The 22,513-nt window shown below is 42.4% G+C and overlaps 1 protein-coding gene and 1 long non-coding RNA gene across 3 annotated transcripts in view; one reads left to right on the plus strand and one right to left on the minus strand.

Annotated features, from left to right (window-relative positions):
• LOC131882930 (uncharacterized) overlaps window positions 1–22,513 on the plus strand; it is a 103,367-nt gene that overhangs the window by 49,776 nt on the left and 31,078 nt on the right. The window lies entirely within an intron of this gene.
• Window positions 11,894–13,323, minus strand: LOC131882934 (uncharacterized). Its single transcript, XR_009373555.1, has 3 exons — window positions 12,992–13,323; window positions 12,299–12,682; window positions 11,894–12,235 (listed from the first exon to the last, which is right to left on the minus strand). It is a non-coding gene; the product is annotated as an uncharacterized LOC131882934 (long non-coding RNA).

Consider the following 22,513-nt stretch of genomic DNA (forward strand, 5'->3'; position numbering starts at 1 on the left):
TAAAACCCCCCAAAGTACTTCATTTGTTCTTCGATGCATTGTAGTTCATTGGCCGAGTTAATAGATGAGGACTGCACTCGGTTCATTTGTACACAAACATATTGCCGACATTTCTTATCATTGAAAAATGCGAACAAGATGCTTCCGTTCTTTCTGCACACCTTTGTAGTCGGTCTATAATACTAACCACAATTTGAAGCATTTCAAATTCCAATGTAAAGACGCTGTTTCGAATCAAAGCATGGCAAAAAACCTTCGGAGCAAATGTTAACGCATTAGGCTCTTGAGAAACGGCAAAAAAGGTCTCTTCAGGAGTGTTGTGAGCATTTGTGAGGCCTAATTTCAGGGGATGGGCGGGTACTCTCAAATCGCAGGCGAGGATGGATGGCAAGGTCTAATTTTAATCGAGATATTAATCAAAGTAAATTCTTTGTTTCAAAGAAAAGACGATGGTCATGATTGCGCCTAAAACGCACGTTTAAATCCTAAGGCTTTTCAGCTATTTTTTGGTCAGGATTTGCTGGCTTTTTTTTCAGTAAACTCAAATAGTTATCTAATAACAACCAACTACCAAGCAACCAACCACAGACATGAGGTTGGTGCAACAATCTATCACCGTTTCAAATGCGAAAAGGTTGAAACTGTCCATCTGGTGCAATTGAAATGCTGCCAATGGGTTGAGAAACTAATAATTGATATTGAGTATCACTTGTTTCACATCCATGAACGCCTCTTACGAGTAAGTATCAGCATCCCATCCAATGCCCAACCCGAAGGCAGGCTGCTAAGACCCGCCCAAAACCCACCCTTCTACTTCAAGATCAACTTGATGACACAATAAAAGTCAGTGAATGTACTGCCATAAATGCAAGACGATAAATCATGGGCTGGCTCACTCACTCATGGACTTGTCGATCCACATGCTACAAATTGCCTTGGTCGTGATCTACCCAGAGAACTCACATAAAAGACGCTTCATTGGACACTATTGGCTTTTTACGATGGCTTCTAGTTTGTCTTGAAGAATGCTCTTAACCGTTCAAACTGATCCTGATTGGGTTTAAGCGACCATGGTTTACCTCTTAATGAGATCGAATTTTCGGTCTTGATCATGGTGCTGTGGTTTTGGGTGTAATTTCGTTCATCGATCAACCGATGAAAGTGAGTTTTAAACACCGATGTCATATCGCTAAATTCCGTTGCATGGACGTACGTAGGGACGTACGCACTGTACGACGCTCACTCAACTCGGGTAAAGACCACAAACTATCGTGAGGATCAGATATTGAACGCCTATCAATGATATATTGAGCGGGATGGAGTCGATTATATAACCCATGAGCGAGGAGATTGGCAACCACTCTTGAATATATACCTCTTTGAAGATATCAAGTGGACTCATCTGAGCCATCGTTCTCGCAATCAATTCCAGAGGCCTTGTCGAAGCATTTGATCTGGCAGCACGCAAAGAGTGCAATATGTTTTCAAATACTTCAAATCAGACATGCCGATGGCCTAATGGTCGAGCATTGCCAAAGAAGGAGGCTTATCGCGATTGCACAATTCATATTGACATCACTTGTCAAAGGTCGTCTTCTCAATCCCGTCGAGATTCCGCAACAAGATCAAGAAGAAAGAGCAGCAACCTTGCCGATTCCTTGCTGCTGACGGAGAGCTCGTGTAAGCACGTAATAAAGCAATTGCCAATAAAACTTGAGCCACCAATTCCAATCATCTGGTTCGCCGTTGTCTTCACCATCAACATGGGAGTCGGGTTCCCTACCAATTATCATGACCCCCTGCCAAGACATTTTGGGGGGCGCCCAATCATCCAACGAAACAACAAAACTCGGGGTGCACTCCGAGTTCTGCAATCCACAACAAACCTTTCAAATGTCACACTCACGTTGTCACTACCGAGGAATTGCGATCGCATGCTTACTTGGTAGATAAAATGGCATCCGCTTGAACACATTGGCCTAAACATCATGAACCTTTGCCTTGCGCAAGGTTCTCTGTCAAAAAAGGGAACGTTTCGTTGAAATCTACAAATGCTGATGAAAATCTCTCCGCTAGAGGGTGTCGGATCTTGTTTATTCCATGTTGTCAAACCCATTGGAACTCATGCACGTTTGTGAGGTGTTTTGCGGTGGATAATTTGCGCCATTGCAATGCCAACTAAGACCATTTGATGAAAAGAACTCCTCAAGTACTATTGTGGAGGGAGGAGAGGAGGGGGTATATTCTAAATGTCAGCTTAATTGGCCTGCATATGTAATGTTGGCTCCGTGTCTAGCACTGCAATTTGATAGGCACATTATTCTAGCACTCAATTTGTACCTTGTGATTCATCACAGACTCAATTTTTTTGCACTGACCACTCAGTCACGGGTACTTAAAAGTTCACGAGATGATATGGATATTTTTTACCGTTGGTGGTGGCTTCTCCTTCTCACGGATCGGAGGGTATTATTCAGTGGCATCAATTGAAGGTTTGCAGCACTTTGATGGATGATGTTACAAATTCGATTGAACTCTTTAGAGCGGCTACTTTTGGGTTTGCCAATTGAAACCGACTTGCTTGCGTTGATATCTCTGATGAATAAATTGGTTTTGAAATGGACTTGCCAACTACACCATGGGACATCTAACGAGAATCATTTTCAAGCTTCCATCGCTCTTCGGGTTCGAGATCAGTTCATCAAAGAGGCTATTAATAATAAAGGGGCAGGGATCATTACAAGACCGCAGAATTTGCCAGCCTACTCCCAAAAAAGAATCCTTCGCCATTTTTTTCGCAAATGCTGTTGGGCTTTAATACAGGGCGGCCTTCCACGTATCGCTCAGGTACATGATTACTACATACACATGGCCCTCGAAAGATTGGCAACTATGTTGAGCCAGATGAAAAACTGCGCTTACATCGTTTCTGGCATTGAACCATGACTATTTGAGTCGCCTCAAAGAAAACTTCAGTGTTGTGTGCCACAAAAATCATGCCTTCAGGGCTGCCAAAACAAAGAGTGTGACCTGCTCACCGACCGACTTTTTGATGAATCTTGCTTTAATTGAAAGGGAAGGCTCATGCAATGGAATAAAATAAAGCGTAATTGCGGGAGCAAAGCCAAGCAGGGTCTTATGTAATGGCAGAGAGGGGAATGTTCTTTTCATGGAGGCATTCCGGAGCAATGGGATTGATTTGTGGCGGCTTTGAGTTAACTTGTGCCTCATTCCCATTTCCCACCGTTGTCATCAAGCTTCTGTTAAAGGTTGCATACCTGAAATATAAGTAGAACATTGGTTCCACTTAGCTTCAGCTCCATGCATTGGCTACCTATACACTACAGACATTAAGACAAATGAAAACGTGGTCTAGTCAAAGAATTTTAAATATGAATGGGGTATGGCCTCCTAATGGTAGAATGAATTCATTCCAACAACAATCGAATTTGAATCGGTCCCCTAGGCTGTCACTCTACTCCAAGTATGCTTTCAAACCCAATGTTACGTGGAACACCAAAGATGAGGTCCAGTTAAGTTGGGATGGATCTTGTGACGTAATCATCAAAGAAACCATTATCATTTGCAAGTCAATTTCAAGCTGGCAGTTATAATGACTTTGGACATTCGTGCGCATTGGCGAGCATGGTAATTATTTGCCAATCTCGACAACACCAACGAAATTGCATCGAGCTTTGAACTTTGTGACCAACAGACATCTTAATGAGAGTTTGGACCTCGCAATTGCTTGGACGAAACAGATCTGGTTGCTTGAAAAAGAGCAAAATTTTCGATGGTCTTTAAGACTCGAAAAAGTACAAAATGTACTTGAAATGTCAGACAGGATGGATGGTTCTTGCCGTCGTCTCGATTACTTTGACGTCAGAAATGCCTTACGTATTGATAGAGACACCAGGCATAAATCACAGCACTTATTTTCGCATCTTGTTGGTAAATCTCTCGCTAACAGACACTCAATATCGTAAGGGCGAGAGAGAGATCTGGACAGATATCTTGAGAGTCTAGTTATCAAATCATGTGTTAGAAGATTGTTTTGGCATTTTACTTCTTCTGTGAATCTTCTCTGTCTGTTGCCCTAATATCCAGCTCAATATTGCCATATTAATGATCAAATTGTAACAATCGCAACAATTTTGTCGTTGTGTGAAGTGGAAAGACCATATTTTCCACACCACAGCATTCGAGCATCACTTAAATGTATACATAGGTAGTGCTGCAGAGTCGTCGACTTCTGGTGAGTTTTCATCTTGAAGTAAGCAAAGCCCCAGACAGAGGAAGGAAACAGTCGACCATTTTCGGATGCTCCTAATGGTTTTTGTTAAAAGTCAAAGCAAATACCTTTGTCACTACACGCCATTACATAATTCTTGGGAAAAAAGGTAAAACTGCAAATGATGGTGTCTCTTTCATCCGCGTTCTCTCGCTCTCTCATGATATGATTGCTGGAAATGAGCCCAGACTTCTGGCAGATTTTTTTTCAAATGCCACGTCGAAAAGGACTCTATTACAGAAGGCATCTCATACATATTCATGAGATGCTTAACCCGATTTGGTTATGGCTTTGCCCTTTACACTTGACAAACCGCCAACGTTTGAAAACAGCCATATCATGATGTCACAAAGACAGTAGAGAGACAACTGGGCTTGGAGCAGGTTTCAATTTGGGATAAATCACTTTACCAATCAACCGATGGAGGGACTAAAAAAATCAAATTGAATCATTAGACGGTGCCTAAGCAAGTTTGAACGCATTAAAGAGCGTTATTTCTGAAATTAAGGAAATGGATAAGGCAGGAAAGAAATATTACTGCCTCGCAACCTCGTCAATGACGAGTGGTTTTTCTTAATCGTTATTGTTGCCTGTGATGGAATCATCAGACTCATCAGAGCATTGCCTATCTTATGAAATGCAATGGAATAATGTGACTTCCTATCATTTAGCCAAATATCTAAAATGGCAACGATCAATCGTGGTTTCCCCCTTATTATAAAACTTAAGTAACTTGTGATGTGAACTTTTCTTGAAACAATCCTCATTGTGTCTATCAGGTCCACTCATTTACTTTGATTTGTCTGCATCTTTACGGACCCTTCTGTGTGTATTTTATTTGGTGTGATGGTATACCCATTTTGTAACGTTAACCGACATATGCCAAGAGATAGAATGACAGGTATGAGGCACGTTGGATGGTCAATGCATCTTTTTTATTGGTATTCATACATGAACATCTTTCGCAAGCCTGTTTGAGAGATGTAATCTCCGTCTTGAAAATGGATATGGTCATTGGTTGAACTCATCTCTTGGCCCTGCGATCCGTTCATTAACTTCAGGAAGGAGGAACCAGACCACCAATCTATTTGTAACACCTGCTGAACTAATTAATTAAATAAGCATATGAAAGATAGTGCTGAAAAATAGAGTTTTATTGTTTGAAACAAGTATGACATCATGCTTTAGCGCCTCAGGATTTGCATGCCTTGGCCAATGTTCATTTAAGATGTTTCGGAAAGCGTTGACCAATCACGCAACCTTTCTACCTTCTTGTCCTTTCGAAGCCGTTCAAACCCACAATGAACGATTAAAGTGGATGTTTTACAACCTCTGTGCTAGCTTGCACACTTCCTCGTCCATAAAATGAGTTATTCTCACAGTGCTATTTCGGCAAGCTTCAGGGGTTATCATTTAACAAGGCGGATCAAATCCACATGAACCAATGAAACCTTTGCCCAAGACGGTAAAATGTTTTCTCCAAATGTAGGGCCAAATCGACACTTTTCGGGGCTAATGGTTATTGCATGTTTGTACTTGGTGGCTGATTTTCCCTAAAGCTAATTCTGGGTACTTACTGAACCGTTCAATCATGTCTGATCATGAAGTAAGAGCATTCATTAAGGGGCCTCAAGGCCGATCGGTTTTTATACGTTTCCCTAAATAATCTCACACCTCTTTACAAACAAGTGGTGTCAAGATGGCACATCCATCCATCACGAGATCTTGGATAATCTGTTAGTCAATCAAGAATGTCGATGGTTTCGGCCCCCTCATGAACAGGGGTTCCATTGTAATTACTAAATCAGGAGCTCTCCCATTCCCTCCCAACCACAAATAGGCGGACTCAAAATTGATTTTGGGGAGGCCGACGAGCTCACAAAGCAGCTTTTGTTACGTAAGTAAAGCAGTCGTAATTTTTTACATGCTCGAAGTTTTGGGCGATATCTCGAATAAAAACGATCTGGTTCGCACTTTCGAGATAACACTAACTCACCTGACAGATTCGTGCATTTGGAGCTTATCTGATCAGTGTTAAAATAATAACGGTGTCATACCTAAATTAACTACTCCACCTCAGGATCTATCTACCTTTGTTTACTTACACTCTCTGTCCATCGACTTTGCACCATAGAACAATAGTTCTCAAGATGTCAATATTTGCAGGTCTTCGCTTTATCAGTACCTCACTAGTATTGCACAAATTGAAATATGTAGATCGGAGTTTTATATCCTTTCAGCTTTACTCTCTAATTCAATTATTGTTTCATTCGGATTTCCTTTGAAACAGAATGATAGCAACTCTGCCCCCATAAGTATAACACTCTAATAATGAAAAGTTTGTAACCATTTTTAATTCATCCGTCTAATGAGCACTTAAAACATGTGGTTATCTAAGAAAAACTAAAAATAGTGCGGCCAAATAATGCCATGGACTACGCTAAAATGGCCAACAAAATGACTTAACCCTAAACATCTATCCACTTTTGAGACTTATGGTATTGTTAAGAGCTGATTTATTTCATTTTAAATGTCTCCCGTTAATCTCTTGGGTTGAATGTTCTATGCTTTATCCCAAACTTTTTTTTTCGTTGCCAGAATTGCCAGAATGATAATTCTTCCTGTTTGCCTGCCTGCCCATTGGGCAAACGCGTGAGTTGCGTTGGAGAACCATTATTTATGGCATCAAATCATGACAAAAGCGAATCGCAGGGACCTCCACCAGATATCGCATCAACCATGATGCATCTCGCACCACTTCTTGTTGCCTGTATCTGTGATGAAAATCATTAAAGCACAACCAATTATGACTTTTTCCCCCTGTTGGCTTGTCTTCCAACAAACTAGATTTATTGACAAGTGACTCATTACACGGATTAAACATGCCCAAAATCGCTATTGGGCAGGTCTTCTTTCACACATTCGTCTCGCCCGCCTCCACACACATTGCTTGATTTATGATCGAACCAAATCACTTAATGGCACACCTCGCCAGTTTTCTAGCCTCTAGATTATGTAAGCTGACCTCATGGGCCTAATTATAATTATGCCCCCAAGACTGGATGTTTCTGAAGATTTCGTTAGTTAAGGAATCCTAATGACCACGATTGTTTCCTAGACACGGCCGAGATGCCATATATAATGCAGCTTCAAGTTCAGGGTGAAATAATTATCTTCCCAACAACCTCGGAAACCTCAAGGAAGCCACCAGCCCTTCGTTATTGACGGCCTAGAAATTGAGGGATGCTAATGGATCCGGACCATTGTTCGTTAAAGACCGTAGGAAATGGTCATGACTCATGACATACTCTCACCCAAACGTAGACAACCCAAATCATGGTTGGCTAAGCTGAATCAAGCTGAATCGATCCGTTAGAGTGGAAATAAGTACTGGCTTAAGCAGTTGACTTTACCTTACTCACCTCTTTCATCCTCGGCGGAATATTATTCATCTACGTCGGAATCAAAGTGGCACATCCGCATCCATTTGATTCGTATGACTCGATCGTATTTCTGTCCAATCACGCTGAATCGAAAGCCTCCCTTGTTTTGGCCCGAATGGCTTATCAATTGGGAGTGATCTCAAGTTATTCAAGTATTTAGGACAATTGACAACACTCGGCTTGAGCTCGATATCCGAATTCGGCCACATGGCTGCCTGCACCTTGAAAAGGAACTGCATACAATCGGCCCAATCCCTCCCCACAAAGAAGCTAGAATCATCTAATGTCCAAATGAGAATGTTCAAGCATTGAGCCTAATCAGTGGCTTCAAACTGCCATGTTCTTACCGAACCAGAAGATGGAGAAAAAAAGAATGCGAAACAGAGAGAGACAGAGAGGGTCATTTTTTTCAATTAAGACCCTCATACCCTTGACTCATCACTTAATCGCCTGGAGACGGACTCGAAACTGTTGTTTTATGTGGACCTTTGACGACGTTGGAGATGCTAAAAACGACCATGATGATGATAATAATAATCATCAACATCATCATGATAGCATTAGTGGAATCTGTCCTCAGTGTTGTTGGTCTGTGCAAGCTTTGAAGTGATGCCCTAAGGACTTGGCGTTGAGAATGAATCAAAAGTGGATGGATATACAACTACAGGCGGTTTTTGAGCACCTTAACAGCTCTCTTTGAAGCCATCTAAGTCTTGAAAAAAAAACACCGAGTAAAGGAACAAAAGAAACCAACAAACTGGCTTTTTGAGTCGTTATCTAAAAAGCCTTCGATAAACGGATTTACTCTTTTCCAATGACCAAGAATCTCAACGACGTCTTTCATGAAATGAACTGTTTCGAAACCAATTTTTGATGGAATCACCGGTACTCCCATTGGGTGATGCTTAGTGTTGACAATCTCTGAAATGAGTTTTAAGACAAAAAAGTCAGATCTGAGTGATTACAATGTCGGTTGAGGTGGGATGACGAGATGTGAGCTCTGGTCCTCAATCACTTTGCGGAAATAAAGCTTACGCACTAGTACTAGGTAGTTGTTGTACCACCACTACCACTACTACTACTATTACTACAATAACTACTACTACTACTACTACTACTTGCGGTTTGATTGAGTTTTAAGCGGGTTGTTGGCAGCCTCCAAGTTTTGAGTATATAGAAGAAGTGTAGCAATTGGTCCATGCAATTGCCGTGATTATCTAGCGGGTAGAATTCAACGCCTGTGTTTTAGTTTCAATGGAAATGTATTTGTATAGCGGTCAGGAATGGTGGTTTTCAAGACAAGCGTTCAACTTACGCCCATCTATCATTGCGATTTGGATTCCGCGAATTCTATTTTTTGCGTGTCCAATCCTTTCGGGAGTCATATCGCCAATGCAGATCCTTCGCAAATTGGATCTTACAGGGATAGCAATAGCCCAGTGCAAATAATTTGGGTTCAGGCTTTGATTTGCCGATTTGAGCAAAGGGTTGTTGGATTCGCCTCAAGGATCAAAGTCAAATATTTCACAGCTTCACCCCCCAAAAAATCACACCATGTCCAAGGCCCTTTTGGGAACGATTATTCAATGAATGTGGGACTTTAATACTCCGAATTATTTGGCACAAAACCCTCCGAACACTCCTCAAAGCCTACGTAAGAGCGGTATGATTCGTTTTTGATGTGGGGTGCTTGTGATCAATGCTCATATTGCCAGGAATTGTTCGCGTAAATCTCGTCCTCTCTGCATAAATTAGCTTTGATATGACTACGTTTGAAAACTATTCTATCCAGTAATAATAACCTCCTCAAAGACAATGAAGGGAGGTTCGTTTGATGAGAGAACCATAGCACCAAGTAACCCAGCACAGTAACATCCACCATTCACCAATACCAAACCACCGTTGGTCGTTGCAAACTTGGATTTTCGGGCCTGAATGAACGGCTACTGAATGGACTCATTCTCCATCTATCTACTCTGAGAGTGAGGCCAAGTTGAATATGTTGCAGACTAAAACCATGTCAGAGCACTACCAATACACTAGGATGGAATACCCACATTCTTGGTGGGGTGTGTCAGGCGAGGTCTCCCCTTCGAGTGTTTTCAGACAACTGAGGAGAGTGACCCAACCAGCTGCGTTCTGACTTCTCTCATTTCAATTGATTTTTGGGCATTTCACTGCTGTCAAAACGAGTTGTCATCGTCGGACACTCAAAGCACACATGTATGTATCTTTGTGGACTTTAGAACGATCGATTTAAGGCTTATCATCTGAAAGATCGGTTGAAAATGATTCTTCTTCAGTGTACAGTTTATTCGGAGAATCATATAGGATATGCTTTCGGAATCCATCCTTCGTAATCATTTCCACGCCTTCGAAAATTGAGAGCATTACCTCACCACACTAAGTGGTCAATCCAAATTCTGATTGAAGAATACAAGGATTGCTCGGTAAAGCGAGCTTGGGCTTTTGGCTCTTTGCCCAATTTTGATCCAGGATTTATGTGTGTGAGTGTTGTTTGATTGGGTAATTCTAAACAATGATTGGCCCCTTTCTGTTTCAGGTATGTGCCATGCGTTCATTTATCTACTACACAGTTGTTGACCATAATGATATTGATGGATGCATTCCGATATCGAGTTTGATAGTGAGCTATTAACATCTGTGACTTGCCAAAATGGGCTGTGATAGAGAGGCGCTTCTAGGGGATATTCTAACACCAAAACGTTGACCCTCGACCCGAACTGATGCCAACACTAATGATCAATCATTAGATCGTGTTTCATTGGAAGCTCTGGTTCATTCCTGAAACTAGTGTTGCTAAAGAGTGTTCACAATCTGGTGGTAGTCAATGCTCTTATTCAAAGGTTGGCGACATTTGTGTGAAAATATCCGAGAGCTCGTTGTGATCTGGATGGCAGACGCGGATATTGAACTTCTCAAAGTGACGCTTGTCAAAGGGAGATGAAGTGTTGTCCATCCAGGATGAGGGTTAGCATGCATATTTGGGAGAGGCCTTCTTTCAACCAACCGGGCGTGAACAATGCGTTTGTGTCCAATGAGTCCTTTGATTCCAGCCCCTAACAACTCTTTTCAACCGTTACTTGAACACAGTACTCTGTGACTCGATCAGCCTCAACGGCGAGTTCGGGGAAATCGACTCAGTGTATGTATTGTTCCAAACCACAAACATCACATCACTCAAGTCGACACTCATCTTGTCAGTTAGTGTACGGTGGCTCTCAGGATTTTAGCTGCCAAAAAAAAGTTGATGGAAAAAATGAAAATTGCTTATTATTGCCAATTTAGCCATCGTTGTTGCACTTTCGTCAATTGGAGGTGCTCTATCACGATTCTTTTGAAGGAAACCAAGTCATGAATCCTTAAGCTTGACGAGCAAGATCGCCTCTTGATCCTTTATCTGGATCACTGTGGTGTTCATTGTTCAAGAGTCAACAATTAAAGTCAAACAAACCCTAGAGTTCCACAGATTCATCAGAGTTATCGATACACTTCCAACCTCCTTAAGAACACTCACTTCAATTTAGAACCATATCATGTAATCATAGCGTTCCTTGTACCTTGTTGGTTGGGCGGGGATCGGATTTGTAATCCGCTCTGCCAATTCTTGCTCTAATCTTAATCCGCATAACTTCATTCCAATTTGAACTCAAGCAGTTGGTCCTTGGCGCCCTGAATGTGGGCATGTATTAGGGCGGGGAGCAATCGAAGCCGGCATTCTTGCAATTTATGGTAGCTCGTTCGCAGACTATATCTCTTCCAAATTAATTAGATCGGTCCCTTTCAGGTGGCAATTCACTGGTGTACTATAACCCTTACAGTTACGGTAATCATTCTCGGATTAGGGTTGCCTAAAAGTTCTCGCATTTATCCTGTGGAGGTTTTTTCAGCATTGGCCCTTGCTCCTGGCATCCCTGAGAGCTCTCAATCTTAATCCATTTTTTAAGGCCCAGTTCATGAGTTAAATGTTTGAGCGGAATAGGAAATGCCAAGCAGGCAACACTCAGCCTCGGAAGGGTCTACCCCCGCACTTGGGATATCATGTCACCTTAATTGGGCTTAGCCTAAATCTGCGAATGGGTCTTCGAAGTATAAGTGAGGGTCTGGGAGAGAGAAAGAGAGCAAACACATACCTTAGGGTGCTGGTCCTGTTGTGACAGTACTAGGTATGAACAAACTTGATACCAAGTACATCAGTTGAACCAATGAAGGAACTCCGAATCAAACCAGCGGGGATGGCGATGATTGGTTGATTGCCATCATCGCTTATGAGAAACAAGGGGATGGAAAAGGCCCGCCCAGGTTGAGTCACTTCCAAATCTTTGGCCTTTGCTCGATCTTCTTGGAATGGACGAAGCCCCCGATTTAGTCACGCTTTTTCGAGTCCAATAACATTTACAGTTAAAAATTCAACTCGATTATGAGTGGGCCCTGCCTCGTCCAGACGTTGATTTGGATCGTGTTTCAATGGAAGACCGAGCTAGAAGATGATGAGTAGGAAACCCTCATAACTTAGAACTGACTCAACTCTAACAGAACAGACCCGAAACATATAATGGAGTATTCCACATGATGGATGAATGGGCCATAGTAATCCGGATTTGGTCGAGTATGAACTGAACATACTCGGTGACGAAGAATCGCCTTCTTTTTTCTTTCGAGTCCGAGCCAAAGACACCAAAACAATGCTCGTTGATGGCCCTTTGTGGGCCCTCAATGAGTCCTCGGGGGCCCTTCGCCGAAAGATGGATGATGTATCAGATAATGACGACGGTATTTGCCCATTTCTTCCTTCCGTATCGTGGAGACTCGATCTTCATTGGGTTGTTGACCGCCAACTAATTTCAAATTTGCTCATTCAACTTGCTTTTGCTCGGTTTCGGTATCCAAGACACAGGAAAACAAATTGATCGAAGAAGAACCGAATCTACGCATGAATTTAATACATTTTAGCAACCGAATTCTGGCGATGCAAATGTCAAAAACAATCTAGTCTTTGGAGGAGAATAACAAGAAATTCGCAAATTTTTCGAGAGTAATAAGTAACGTAACAAAAAGTATTCATGACTCTGGAACGGGTGAACCAGGATTTCAGTTTCTTCAAATGTGTTCTTTAATATGTGAACCAATGACTTTGTCAAGAGTAGCACGCGCTTCATCTTAAGGAAGGACATGTCAGTTTGGATTTACTTGAAGAGTTCAATAACCAAGGGCACAGTTTTCGTAAGGGGATTACCTTTCTTTACCGTTTAGGGCTGTATCAGCGAACTAGTACTAGTACTAGTAAGTACATCGTAGCTGATCAAACCCTTTCGACATTGAATTGAAACAGAATGTTACCACCACAAGTTCTCAGTCAAGAACATTTGAAGATTTGATCTGCTTGGATTTGGAAGGCTCCTTTTGCAGTTCGCAGATTCCGTTGGTTACCCTGTCTGCTTCCCAACAGGGTGTCGAAATCAGATCAAATTAGATGGATTTCGCTTCCAAATTGCTATCTCTCCGGTCTCACACAGAGATCTTGAACTAACAAGTCAAGAATGGCGGTTGGAAGTTGAAGTGGAAGAAAGATAACTAGATTTGATTCGAATTGTCTTGTCTCTCTGTGGAGGTTGAAAGCGCCGCCAATTTCTTACTCAGCACCCAGTCTGCACTCTGCACCAAGAGATATTGGGCAGTGAACAAACAGATTGACTCCAAGATAGACATAACTCATCTGATTTTGGCACAAAGGTCACACTAGAGAAACTCTTGACCTTGTCATTTAGCATCCAAGTCGTTTCCTTGCCAAAGTTTCAATTGCAACGCCAGAACGTATCTAACCCTGCATTGTGCGTCAATCTACCTAACGCATTTGGCTACCCTGGTGAGTCAAGGAGGCGGGATTAATGAGTGTGTCCGTCTGTTGTGACAACAATTTGTGCTCTCAATTTGAATGCAAACACTCGGGGGTCCGTAAGGCTTTTTTGTATTATTCTCGAGAGTCATGCTTCTGATGATTATTTCCCTGATTTGTTGCTTTGTGTAAATCACTAGGAGAGTAATTTTCATGTCTCTGACCACACACACACACACATACACGTAGCCACATGAAAACGCATGGCTTGACGTCAAAATGACTCTGAGATGATTTTGGTCAAGTTTAAAACGGAGCTTTTTTGCTCGCCTTCCAAATTGCTACCACGCCACATTGAGCTTTTGAGTTATTCTAAGCTTGGCTCCGGGAATGAGATGGTCATCTGAGATAGGGGCGAACAGTAATATTCAAGGGTGTCATTGGCAAAATTTCAAGTCATCTAGGATACAATCTAGAAAAGACCAACTCACCCTGCTAGGAAATGTATCAAAAGAGAATTTCTTAATGTCGTAGACTCAAGGCATTGATTTGGTTTTAAACAAATATGCTGCCACATATTGCCAAAGTTCATATTCTTTTGTTTGAAGTGGCGAAAGCAATGGCCACTAGCGGCCACATCCTTTTCCTGCTCTGGGATGAGCTTTTAGAGTGCCATATTTCCCTTGGCCTACGGGCACTTGGGGAAGATTCCAGCATAACTTTTAAAACTTGCCGTCCATCTCCTCAGCGGATGCACTTTTGTGGTTCAAGATTATAAAAGGAAGTTCCTCTTTGAGTAGGGTTTACTTTTTCCAAAGAACAAACGTGATGCTACAATTTTTACACCTCCCTGGTTGGAAATCGTTTCTGACTGGAGGGGCATCAAACCATACACTTACGACTTCCACATTCTTCTGCTTTAAATCCAACAACTTGTTACGATTGAGCTTGCTTTTTATTGGCCATTTTCATTTCGCACATTCTTATTTAAAGGATATGTATTTTGTTGCTTAATGACTCATTCGACTTGTCTTTGTCATTGAGTTTCAAAGATCAGGAAATGGTTATGGCAAGGGTATTTGCTGTGTTTGGGCCATTAATAGAAGCGGAGTCGAGCAGCGTTGTCTGTAACGAAATTTTGTCCAATCACGAGTCACATCAATAATAAAAACTTCTGCCTTGGCTTCACCTTCTTTATTCCCCGCCGCTGCCGCCGCCATTGGCCTTGATCTTTTTATTCGAGTTCGAATTTCTTCAATATCATTCTTTTGGTCCGCTTCATACTCTGTTTATGGCTCTGATCTGGCTTGTGCCCATCATCTTCATCACCACTCCAGTATTATCTACTAGGACAAGCAGTACTACGACTACCAGCATCATCATTGCCATTATCAGGCTCTTCGTGTTTGTTGCTCCATTTTCTTCCACGAAAGCGAGCACTTTCATGTTCACAAAGCTTGAGAAAAGATGTCAGGATAATGGTCGACAAGCTCATTTTCAACATCAATTGAGCTGAGTTGAAAAGGAGAGCATCGGAGCGATGTCGAGACATTGAGGTTAATTAGGGTCCCCCAAAGAAAACATCGGGTTATTTACCCAGTTGTGTACATTGACGAGTGCTTAAACTTTGTACTCTGCAGAACTCATTCATTTTTTTTTGGGGGGGGGGGAGAAACTAGGAAGGCTCAAGCAAATTTATGGATATCTTTTATCTTAAGAGAATACACCACTCTTAAAGAGCTACATGGCACTACACTTATTCATGAAAGCATCATATCACGGTCTTAAAGTAAACTAACTAAATGATATGTTTTTGTCATCTGTAAGCGGACCTGAAATCAATCGATCAATGGGTTACAAATATCAAAGTACTAGTGTAAAGGCAAGCTCATCAGGGTGCTGTCAAGTTGTGAAATTTGAAGAATATGATTCAACTGCATCACAGGAGATCCCAAACTTTTATGTACGCTGACAGTATGCTTAAACCACAAGCAAAAAGCTAGTCCAAACTGTTTGTGATTAACTTGATAGAGGCATCAGATAAAAAACTCAGTGAGGAAATGCCATGTAAAACGTCCGAGGAATGAGATATAATGAAGACTAAGCATGTATGCCTTTAGCTCAGAATAGTAAGCTTTGACCTCAACACGGTAGCCTTAATCCTCGGGTTGCCGTGGACAATACTTGACTAGACTAGTCGAGTAATCATTGCAATTTAGCAATACGGACTTCCCTGAATAGGATCTGATAAGGATTGCCCCTTACATTAGTTCCACAAAATATAAGACGGAACAACTATGATTAATAGCCATTCCGAGTTGGGCGTAGATTTCTTCCAATCTTCGGGGCTTGTTGGCTTCTTAAAAAGTACATCCATGTTTGCTAATTTCCTTGCCCAGCCCCAGGGTTCCCATCTTAATTATCGAGCTACAAAACAACCAATCGGCCGATAAAAACCATTGAATGACCCAAACCGTGATGGACACCCTGCTCGTAATTACAAGCTCAATCTGTAGCTCGAAATAAGACACGATTACCTGATATTCGCCGATGGAGGCCATTATTTTCATTGATTTAATCACCCGGGTCCAGAATAGAAGCTCCCTTCCGTCTGATGTTGTTTTTTAATTGACTCTCTTTCTCTAGCGACTGGAATGTCAAGGTTTCGCTTACAAATGCGATGATGCATGGTAATACTTACCATACTAGTAGCCAAGCGCCCAAATTTATTTCACTCGTCGTGCAACACACAGCAACCATCGGGAAACCCATGAATCCATGTTGTGGAAAATCATTGTCCCTTTAACCCTGTTAACAGGGTGACCACAAACCGTGCTTCGTTTGTTTTACCAGACGTTGGTTTGATTCCACGTGAAGTACAAGAGGGTCTTGTGATGATTCAATTGGGAACGTGCCATTCGATTCTGGAAGATTGAAACGTTCCTCGGGATCCATTGGAGCACGACCAAGTGGGCTTCTGAACCACTTGAAAAGTATTGAACTAATTAAAATTGCATTCGATTACTTCAAGCCCACTCATATGAGAAAGGGAGATACAATCCTCAGTGCTAACTAGCTCATTTGAGGAGGTGACATGGCAACTTGCTACTTGGATGCCTCGTGTCTTTGGTTTGTTGTTGAACAAGCTTCAAGTGGGCGGCCAGAACTCTTCAAAAGCAAAGTTCAAGCGGCCCAATCAAATAAGCGATGCAATTGTATACACACTACACCTTGTTTGTTTGCATTACTGGACCGTCTGATTTCCATTAATTGGAACCCGGAAACCAGCACATCGGTCGAAACTCATTGTTTTTGTGAAGGAGGGAGAAGCTTCATTAGATTGCTCGAATTTACACGCATCTCTTGGATCCTAAAGCTGGTGTGGAAATGATCTCGATCCTCTTAGATTGCCATTGTAGTGCAGTGGAGGAGGACTTGATGCGAAGAAACAACATTCACAATGAATTGCGAGATATTTCTCTTACCTTATGTGATAGGGACCACCATGGGAGAAACTGAATCCTTCGCCCACGCTATCAACCACAGAGATGACTAGATGACGCTCACCAAATCCGAACCTCTAATACGAAAAAAAACCAAATGTTTCTTTGTAATCTCCCAGGCATTGCCTCAGAAAGAAAAATATTGGCCAAACCGAACTCAAACTTCGTTTTGGCGAAAATATCATCCAATGGGCTAGATTTCAGTGCCTCACAGTACGGTAAATGTCACTCTAGGTAACTCTTTGGTGGCAAGTAAGTCAGCAGGTATCGTCATCCCATCCTCCATTGTCGCAATACCAATTGAGAGCCATCGCATTGGTCTCGAAACGATACACAGAAAATTTCAAGGTAGCTGCTTGGAATTAGCACCAAGACACGACGTTTGGTCGTGATGGATCCATACTCGTGGCATTTTCATTTCCTTTCTGAAATGCTCGACACCCACTGACATCGGAAGGCGGGAGACTGCATAATTTTCCTCCAATTTCTGCCTTGACCTCCGAGCCCTCCTTGGGTTGAATTACAAGCCTTATTTTGATCCCCCCCCNGCCCCTCCCTCCCCCGAAAACCGAAAACGATAAAAGCCTTGGCATTCCCAAGAACAGGCACGAAAGTGTTGTTCTTCCAAGATCGTGGGTCGTGCCAAATAACCTCGATGGTCTTAGAATAGTGCTCATTGACGTCATTTCGTGTCCATTACCAACGCGTCCCAACAGCCTTTCTAAAACTCCGTCATCTGACCGTAATTCAATCGCAAAGAAAGACTTGAGGAGCATAAATAACCCGTTGAATCAATCACAGAAACATTCGATCATGATAGACTCGTTTTGCCAACGAAAGATATTTACCGTATGTACGTACAGAGAGGATTTCTTAAACAATTGACGCCCTCCATGTTACGTGCATCCGAGATCAACCACCTCTGAGACCACCTTCATTGGCCTTAATCTAGGTGTACGAGGATGATGGTACGCAAGTCAGCAGGGGTGGTCATATTTATTCATAGACAACATTGCTCCCACCACTCGATTGAGCAACACAATAGATAGAAGAACCATCGTACGCTCAACACCGGTGGTTCTGGGTTGGTTGCCCCGAGTCATTATGAAAGATTCAATGAATTTTGATCGATTTACAGGGCGCTTTGTCAAGCGATGACTTTTTGGCACAAAACGATCAAATTGAAAATATCTCACTATGCGTGGTTCACATCCTGGATGAAGTACGGAGTCTTTAGAGCACTCTGCCTGAATAGAGCAACACCGACTCTGAATTCCTTACAAAGTACTGTAGGATGAGACATGCACCTCAGACTGAATGATTAAGGAAGACGATAAAGTCCAATGAAGCTCGCGAGGTTATTGAGATTTATTTTCCTCACACATGCTACCATTCTCTTTGAGGGAGATGAGATTTGAGTTTGGGCCGTTTATGAGTTTTTATTTTTCTTGTTTGAAGATCCAATTGATGATAGATGTTATCCATTTCTCACCATTGAATGAAAATCGTCAGCAACGGGAGACTCAGCACGAGTTCCCACATTCCGTATTTTTAATGAAGACACTACTTGGCCCTTCATTTAAAATGGAGAATCATCATCAGGATCAACCTGATCCGGAAAGAAGGTCGTTGGTTAACGAACAGCCCATAACAGCTTGAGTACAGGTCTTTCTTGGCACATTTACTGTACTATGTATATGTGAATGTAGGACTAACCTATATATCTGGAGCGGGTTGGCAAATTCGTATCAGTTTTCTTTTCTTTCTAAGATCTGTCCTTAATCCTAATCGAGTTGTCGTATCAAAAGACCTGTCACACGATGCCTTTGTTCCGACACTTTATTAATAACAAATAGAGTTTAGTTGTTCGTTTAATCTAGGATCGTCTTTTGTTGGCTTCATTTCACTTGCATTCCTAAATACTTTGTGCTTTTTGAATGCTACAAGTTACACCCGCACTTTGTTAGAGATGGTGTATGTGTGTGTGTGTGTGTGTGAGTGCATCTGTATCTGAGTGATAAATGGCATTTCCTGATCTCCTTGATGGTTCAAGTCGGAAGAGGAGGAAGGAGAAGAAAAAAATCCATAAAGTTCTCGAACAATGGGTATCATTTTGATCTAATGACCTCTTTTACACTCCAGGTATTTGGAGGCCGTGTCTAATGAATTGGTGTTTTGATATGGATGGCATTGTAGAAATTGTTAGATGGCATTTTTCCGTTCTTCAGGGTTGCCACCAAAGTGACTACGACCCATGGCTAATTGGGCCCATTTCCAGACGGGAATTGATTTGGCCCGAGAAACTGGAAGAGACCTGAGGCAACCCTACCTATTGCGTGTTCGTAGGTACACAGTCAACAAGAATGGAAGGAGGTAGTGGGACTGATTGGGATCCAAGGGGCAATCAAGTGCGTTCGAGCAGGACCATTGATTTCCTATAATGTGAATTGTGAGCCCTACCATTCCAAGATTTTCAGAGATACGTAGGTAGAGCGTCACTGCCCGGTTGTTGCCTACATTTTCGAGATTTTCCCCACTTCCCTGTTGCCCACGTTGCATTATGCCACTCAAGGTGGCTTTAACAAACCATCGCACATTTTCGAAAGGGTTCGAATTCACAAGCCCTTGTTCAATGAGCAATTGTTTGTATTGAGACACAATCAAATATCGAGAGCCATAATTAAAAGACATGTATGTGCCTGGCTGTCAGTTCCAGCTGTACAGCGATGCCCTCAAGGGCCAAAAAGTGACCATTAGCAGTCTCAGCGAATTTTTATTCACAGGGTCCTTGTCGTTTGGAGCTTTGTACGTACGTATAGTTGTTGACTGTTGAGAGATACGAAGAGGACGTCCATCTTTGATGCTTCTGGCATTGGAGCAAACAATTGTACACTTGATTATTTCGAGTCGAACTCATAAACAAAGAGGGTTCATTGGGTCTTCGTCGTCGACATCGATCCACCTCCCTTCTTGGAAAGGCCTCGACATTTGGGCCTGAATGAGCGATGTGCGAACTTGCCACAGTGTCAACCAAGTCCGTGCAATTGAGAACCAAAATATGGGGATAACTCTGGGCTAAAAGCAACTTGACATTTGAAGTGGGAAAAGACTCGTTAGTTCGACTGGGTATTAACATTAATTGTTGGTTAATCGCATCCGCAGTGGTTGGATTAGATGTTCTGAACCTCTCGTCTGTCTCAAACGGGAAACTGTGTTTGTACCTACGATATTCACGCTCGTATAAATCTGATAACATGCGTTACTTCAGACAAGACAATAAGATATCGCTGTAAGGATGCTGTATTTTTGGAGACGAACTTTCAAGGCGTGACTTAACATGTCAAACTGATTTTGACTTGTGTTACAAAGCTTTCCGTCATGAATAAAATTGGCTTAAGCGGAAGGTGGATAGATATTCCGTGACGTCAAGGGTATAAAAATACTGCGAAAGCGATTGACGTCGAGACACATGGAGATCCGTGAGCATCAGGAGTACAAGCCTCATTATCAATGATCCGCCTTTCAGTAATAAACTCCATGAAAGAAGTACTAGACAATGCAACAGCTAGCTTCTTTATCGACCCTTTTTCTCCCAATTTTTAAAGAACAGCAGGATTATGTAATCTCAATCCTTTCAAGACTTTTGATTAGAGTTGACAGCAATCTCGAGTTATTTCCATTTCTTTGAAGCTTTTTTCATTACCCTTGGCCAGAGGGCCTGGACATCCTGCTGTTCGTTTTATGTTGTTAAATGGCCTCACGTTTACTAAATTGGAATCCTTCCCAACACTGTGCCTCCTTTCATCATCATTGTTCGTCGATGTGTTTTTTTTGTTCTTTGGGCAACAACTAGAGGTCTACAAATGCCTACTACTTCTCGGGTGAGTCTAATCTAACAGTGATTGGTCCCAATTGTCTAATGAGTTTTGGCCTCTTTGGAGTCATGAGGTCGAGTCTTGAGAGTCTCGACTGATAATTCTCCTGGGCGAATACCTGAGCCACTTTGGCAATAATTTAGCTCACAATGCCAGGGATATTAGTATGCCTCAGTTCAGTGAGCATTGTTCTATCATGTAGGATTGGCTAGAGACGCTCAGGTCAAAACTGCTGGAATGGCACAGTTATGATCACACTTGGGTGTAAGTGTTCACGTTGGGCTCGACATTGTTTCCTCGATTAGAATCCAAATCTAAGGGGGTCCCAATGAGTTCGTTCGTCTGGCTGGCTGATGACGGGCTAGCCTCAAATGCGAGGAGGAACTCATTGAGACTGTCCTGAATCAGGCTTAATTATGACGTCTGCGCGTTATGAGCTCACCTGCTGGGCTTAGATGAATTCTATCTTCTCTGATTTAATTCATTTTTTCGGTCTATCTGTCTTGGCTTTTATTACCGCTCAAACCTTGTAATTGCCCGCCAAAGCTCAGCAAAGGGACAGAGAGAGAAAGAGGGAGAATGGCGGGGTTGCTTGATATTTGGGGGGGTGCTTCCGTAACTCAAAACACTTGAGTACATGTTTTATCACTTCTCCGAAGTCTCTAGTAGTACATGCAACTCTAGTCTGAAACGTTCCAAAGCGAATTGTCATGACGACGGGATTCCCTCGAGAAGTGAGAAGCCCTGTATGTTGGTTGATATACACTGATATTTTAGATAGGTCACGAGTCAAGTTCCCGTGGAATTACGGGTTCTCATGTTCCGAGCCATGTCTCAAAAGCACATTTTTTGTTCACAGCGACATAGTGGCTGAGTTAGGGGTGGTTGTTGGGTATTGGCATTTTTTTAATGTATGAAACATCATCGGCGGATTGGATCTTTGCGATAGACAGCCAGGTCCATTTTGGATTTAGGGCGTGTGAGGTTGGCCGACGGACTGAAGATGGCCATGTACTACAAGTGGGGAAGATGGAGCGGCAATGGTGCCCAAATGCCGTCCAAATTTGGAGAAGTGGGAAGGTCAGTGGGGCGATATGTTTTCGCAGCCACCATTTGGGTGCGGATGCAGTCAAATTAAGACTTGATGAAATCTTCGACACCAGAAGCCTAAACTCTGGTCGCTCAGTCCTTTAGTGGAACGGAACCCCTGCTGAGGAGTTGGCGGAGTGGAACCAGAATTCCGGCTTTGTGATGAGATTCTTTGAAATGTTTGCCATGATTTATGGCTTGTCGAGTTTTGGCAAACCGATGAGCTGTGGTGGGTACATTAGAGCAGCATTCCCTCTCCGTCCCCCCGTCCCTCCTCCCTCCTCCCTCCTCTCCTTTACAACCAAAGAGAGAAATGAATTAAAGGTAAAAAAAGATTGATCGCTTTTCTTGGCATGGAGTAAGAGCTCACTATGCGTTGTGGATTTAATAGACCTTGGTGGGTTGGTGCTCAAAAAGAAGACCTCATCTCCCGACTTGGTAATGCGAGCCTCTGG

The sequence above is a fragment of the Tigriopus californicus genome, chromosome 7, assembly GCF_007210705.1.
Source record: "Tigriopus californicus strain San Diego chromosome 7, Tcal_SD_v2.1, whole genome shotgun sequence".
Classification (NCBI taxonomy): Eukaryota; Metazoa; Arthropoda; class Copepoda; order Harpacticoida; family Harpacticidae; genus Tigriopus; species Tigriopus californicus.